The sequence below is a fragment of the Stigmatopora nigra genome, chromosome 4 (assembly GCF_051989575.1).
Source record: "Stigmatopora nigra isolate UIUO_SnigA chromosome 4, RoL_Snig_1.1, whole genome shotgun sequence".
In the NCBI taxonomy this organism is placed as follows: Eukaryota; Metazoa; Chordata; class Actinopteri; order Syngnathiformes; family Syngnathidae; genus Stigmatopora; species Stigmatopora nigra.
This window is the reverse complement of record NC_135511.1, coordinates 16,747,000-16,752,999: the sequence shown is the minus strand read 5'-3', so window position 1 is coordinate 16,752,999 and position 6,000 is coordinate 16,747,000. Positions and strand designations below refer to the sequence as shown.

The 6,000-nt window shown below is 36.4% G+C and overlaps 1 protein-coding gene across 2 annotated transcripts in view; it reads left to right on the top strand.

Moving 5' to 3' along the window:
* Window positions 1-254: 254 nt before the first annotated feature.
* Window positions 255-6,000, top strand: part of lmx1bb (LIM homeobox transcription factor 1, beta b) — a 158,128-nt gene continuing 152,382 nt past the window's right edge. For both annotated transcript variants that reach the window (XM_077714955.1, XM_077714953.1), the window contains exon 1: window positions 255-468. The gene's annotated coding sequence lies outside the window, so the exon portion shown is untranslated. The remainder of the gene's footprint in view (window positions 469-6,000) is intronic.

Sequence of the window (6,000 nt, the reverse complement as noted above, 5' to 3'; positions counted from 1 at the left end):
GATAAAGATAAAAATAAGATTAAAAAAGATGTAACAATGCACATACAAAAAAAAACAAAGGGCAAAAGATTTAAAATTGGCAATAGTAACTAGCAAAGCAACACTTTGGCACTCTTCTCTTGGCTAGCCTGTGTTTCAATGCTCGCCTGACGAGATGAGACGCAGGTGCGATGGCGCAGGGAACTCCGCCCACTGCCACACACCTGGCCTCTGTAATGGAAAACACAACCAAGCCAGCAACAAAATGTGACACTCTCAACTGGTTGCCAGCCAAAGGGCAAAATGAGACAAACAACCATTTACATTCCCACAAATTTCTAATTTTCAGACCTTGGGATTGAACACTCGTCATTTAAGATTTCCCTGACTTTTGATTGGTCACTTGGATGTAAACAGAAAGATGCTATGGTCAACTAAGCAAAGAAATGGATTTCTCCTCCTTGAACTGATTTTGACTTGAAAATGAAGGTAAGACTGTATTCATTATAACCTAACTTGACCTTAAATATATCAACATGTATTTTTTTTTTTCCACTATTGTCCACCATAATTGTTTTATTACCCATTTGAGAGTTAAAATTAAACTAAGACTAATATCCCAACCCAATACTGTTTTGAGTTTTTACCCATAAAGTATCATTGGCTAAAGTGGAAGGTTTTTAGAAGATCACAATTTTAAGAGAGTCTAGAGCAGGGGTGTCAAACCCTGGCAAAATGACATAGAACTAACAATAAACCCACTTGTTTTCCTTTGTATTAGTCACTAATACTAATAATTAGTGCAAAGAATGAGTAAATTATCAAAATGTTTATTAACAAAATCTTCCTTTTACATTATGAACAATATATTATGAACAAGAGAATAACATAACAACACAAATAAATGTCAATTCATGTTGTCTGCACGTACTAAAACACCCCCTAGCGGATAATACAAGAACTAAACATTTTAAAGAAAATTCTTTTTTTTTTATACAATGCAGCTTTCTTCCCTGGGCCGTACCAAACCACCAGACGGGCCGGATCCGGCCCGCGGGCCGTATGTTTGACACCTCTGGTCTAGAGTCAAGTGGATTCACCAAATTAGACAAAAACTTGGAAATCCTGTCACTAATTTTACACCGGTACAACTTTAACCAATCAAAACGGCCTCTAATCCCATATCAGGCCTTCAAAGTACTCACTAGTGCCTAATCTGACTACCACACTGATCAACAAGTCCTCTTCTTGTAGTATAGGGATCAAGAGACTACCACTTTGCATCCCCAAAAACTTGGAAGGTGAAAATATAGTAAATGCATAGCCATCACCCCCCCTCCCACCAATCCCTAGCCTCGACTTGCTAATTAAATAGTAAGGAAGAAATAAAATCTTAATGAGAAACACAAGCTTGGCTTGGCGTTTGGCACTGACCAGCTCTCCCTTATTAGCTTCGCTTGCCCATATGTGCTCTAACTGAAGTGCATAACATTACACTTCCTCCCAAATGGATCCTAATCCGACTCCATTGAGACCGACATTGCCAAATCCGGATTTTCCCACGTTTTTTTACTTTAAAAACACCATTTTTCCCCCTTACCCTGTTAAAACCAAACCTATTATACATAGTACATCCACCATAGCAACATTTGCTTGTTTATTTCTAATTTAATTTTTGTATAATGTATCTGGCGGAGTAGAAAGACAGAACACCTGCGAGTGTTTATAATGTCCCATCTCTCCCTTCACAGCTGCTCCTTTTCAAAACACCTCACTGGTGCAATAATTTCATAAAATTTCATGATTTACCATCTGTTAGACTGAGCTATAAGCACATGCAATAAGTATTTGTATGGCACCAGTCCCAGAAAGGTACAATAACTGTATATTTTAACTTAATGGCTTTGGGAAAGCATGCAAATTTACATTGAGCAGATTGCAAGTCTGTTCCTGTCATAGGCTCATGTCTAAGGCATCGAACCCAACACCCCTCAAAACCCTGTAAAAAAAAAAACCCGTATGAAGTAGTCCATGTCGGAATCTAGATATCAAACTCTAGGAGAAAAAAAATGGAAAGACGCAGTAGGAGGTACAAGCAGATTACTTCCCTTTTAGCATTTAATGTCTGTGCATTTGGGTAATTAAAATGATTACTACAACAATTACACCGAGTCATTAGAAACTAATTACGCTGGCATTTTTTTTTTTTTTGGGTGATTACAGGAGCCGAGGAAAATAGTGTTCAAAATTAAATTCATTGCATATTCATGGAAATGAAATTAAATAGTGCTGGGTGGATGAGATAATAGAAGCTAGGAGAGTACTATTCCAAAAGGCTTTTGGGAACCATCTGTAGCTAATGCTCGAAAAAAAGGCGTTTTGGTTAAATCAGTGATAATCGTTTAAATGCCTTCAAAGAACTATGTATAAATTAGTCGGAAAAATGCACTAAAGGATGAGCTGTTTTTCTTCTTTTTTCTTTTTTTGTTCTGAGAGAAAGGATTAAACCTTTTAGTGGTGTGGGATAATAAAAACATTTAGCCATTATCTCCTCAAATGAAGGTTCTTTATGCGTACTTTTTGTTGTTTTTTGCGCCTCCACGAGGTTGAATTATACTGTATTTTCACGACCATAAGGCACACCCTCAATGAATGACTTTTTATATATTAGGCGCACTGTATTATAAGGCGCACTGTCTATTTTGGGGAAAATTTAAGACTTAAGTGCGCCTTATAGTGGTCGAAATACAATAATTTCTATTGACTTCCAGGTATGAAGCACTCACTACTTTACAGTCACCTCTAGAGCCAGCCATTGTTGATATTTTGATTTTTTTTTTATAAAATATTGGAGTGGGGGAGGAGCTATATGATGGAAGATGTTGTAAACTAAGATGGCATCTGCATATTTAACAGTATTGTTTTAGTTCAGGCGTTTGTGTTTTTTTAATATCCAACAGTGGTGGTTTTTGGTTTTCAGTTTTTTCCATATATAAGGCGCACTGGATTATAAGGCGCACTGTCTATTTTGGAGAAAATTTAAGACTTTTAAGTGCGCCTTATGGTCGTGAAAATATGGTAGTCTCATTTTCAACCTTTTTCTGAGAACCAGGAAATCCACTTTAAATCCACTTTCACGTTTTATGGAGGTCTATTTTAATACACGCTGACGTTTTCTGGAGGTCCATTTTAATACAGTTTCAGGTGCTATGGAGGTTTATATTAATACAGTAAATTGTTCGTTAGAACAGTGTTCTAAACCCTCAATTGTTATTGTAAACAGACAACATATTTTACAGTTTTTTTTGTTATAACATAAATTTCACTCTCTACCCGTATTCTATATGGTGTACTGTATACAGGGGGCTTAAAAAAATAAAAATAAAAAACCTGTATATGTCTTTTTAGGCATTTTTGAAGGTGCGCCGTTACTTCGCTGATTTTCAGTTTTCACGGGTGGTCTCGGTCCCCATTAACCACGATAACCGAGATTCCACTGTATTCCCTTTTAAAAAAAAATGTTTGGGCGGGTAGGGGGAGGTTTTAATGCTCCTTTTCCTCCAGCTTCCCATCTATCGATAATAGTCGCTCCTAGCGTGATCTTGTAATGAGATTCTTCAGATTAAATAGATTTCCTGTTAAACTTGGGGCCTCGTAGATCGGGTGTCAGGAATGAATGGTTATTAACATTTAAATATATCACATCATGAAAGAGAGAGTGTTGTGTGAGGGGGAGAGCGACAGAAGAAGAAAAGAAGGAAAGAGCCAGACAGAGAAAGGGGGAAAAAAAACAACAATATGAATTTTTCATTGTTATCGAGTGTGGATTTTCCTGCTCACCGGATTTGTGGTGAAGCTGATGAAAATCATTTGAGAGATACAAGTGGATCACCGCAGAGTCATTGCGGCAGGGAGACTTCTTTGTTTGGGGAGCTAGGCTGCTTCATTTTGTCCGAGGTGTGCTTTGTGTTGTAGATTATTACAAGATATTAGCCATGTAGAATGTGTGTTGCTTGCTGTGCTTGTGAAGGAACTCGGGAAATTGAGTTTGTGGTAGTTTATCATCAGCCTTTTTAGTTCATTTTTGGGCTTTTTACATAAAGACTATAGGATGTTTAACTTAGGGGAGGATTGATACATTATTGTTTATCCATCAATGACCATGTGGTGTATTTTCCGGACTATAAATTGTACTTTTTTATAGTTTAGCCTGTGATTAGTACTTGGGTACGGTGTGTATTTTAGTTTTTCTTTCTGATAATGGATAATAATCTCTGTTGTTGTTTTTTGGGAATAGTTATGTACAAAAAAAGCTGTTCCTATTTTTTTGTTTTTCACTATTTGGCGAATGTTACTTTAAAACAAGGGTTTCAGACTTGGGTTTGGTTCGAGGGCCGCTTTAATGTAAACTCAATTTTATGTGGGTCAGACCATTTTAGATATAATTTAGACTATTTTTTTTTTATTAATGGATTAAAATAACTGGATTAAAAGCCCTGAATATTCAGTTTTTATGGATCTAAAACAATGTTTATTTTAGCTTTTTTTAAATATATTTTTAGTTTTTACAAAATGATTTTTGAACTAAAAATCTAGAAAAAATGGATTAAAAAAGACAATTATTGATTTAAAAGGGGGAAAATCAGAAAATCTAATATACATCTATACTCTTCATTTTATTTTAATCCTAAAACAGAAATTCAACACTCATGATTTACTTTCCCGGGCCGCACAAAATGATGCAGCGGCCCTGATTTGGCCCCTGGGCCGCCACTTTGACACCTGTGCTTTAACATGTTATGTCTTTTATGACTGGTGCGACTTATAGTCCAGAACATGCATGTTCTGTCACACATATATATTTAGAAATACCCCGTTTGAATTGATACTGAAAGTTGTTTATTAAAAAAAAGTATATTCCCGACCACTTGATACACTAACTGTCACACAGGTTCCATTTCCAACTCCAAATATATTTCCCATCAAAAATGTGGCGTCAATGGGAGGACAGGTGGGCTATTTACATAACACTGCGACTTGACTGCCGGCGAGCAGTCTGTGTAAATAAATGTCACATATCAGCTTTCACTTGTCTGGTCCTCAAGTCGAGCAATCCCAACTGACATCCATCAAAATTTGGTCCTCTTCAGCCAGGAATGTGTTGACATTGTTCACTCTGAAACATAACAGCTTTGATATGTGATCCCAAGTGGGCAAGACTTAATGTTTCCTTTCATATTTTTTAACATCATTCGGCCTGGAATCCATTTTAACAATGCATGCCCACACATGCGCATACTTGCCAACATCATACTGAATTCCAGTAGCCATTTTTTCTCTTTGAAAGCACTTATACTCACAAAGACGACAAAAAGTAAAGTCTATGATTTATAATTGTCTAATTTGAGTAAATAAGATTACTTTTACCAGGTTTAGCGGTCGTGTAAAGTAGGATATTGACTAAAATGTACAGGTTATTTTCTTAAATCTGGCAACCCAACCTCACATCCAGCCCTATCACATCCTTATCCGACCTATCTTCCCTCATCTTATCCTACCGTTAAACATATTTCAATTAAAATAGCACTATTTTGTTCAATGCTAGCATGTGTATTTAATATTGTATTTTTCTGCTTGTTTCTCCCAATTAACAAGAAAATATGAGCAACCAAAGTACACCAAACTCCCAAGTGGCACAGTAAAACAAATGCTTTTAATGGAGAATGTATTTACGTTAGTAACGTTCATTAATGATGATGATACTCCTGTGTTTTCTGGAAATTTGACAATTTATTTTTTTTGTGTATAGACACTCATTTAAAACATGAATCAAGCCTTCAATCTGCAATATAAGATGATCTATTCCACAGGTGTCAAAGTGGCGGCTCGGGGGCCAAATCTGGTCCGCCGCATCATTTTGTGTGGCCCGGGAAAGTAAATCATGAGTGCCGTCTTTCTGTTTTAGGATCAAATTAAAATCAAAAGTATAGATGTATATTAAATTTCCTGATTTTTCCCCCT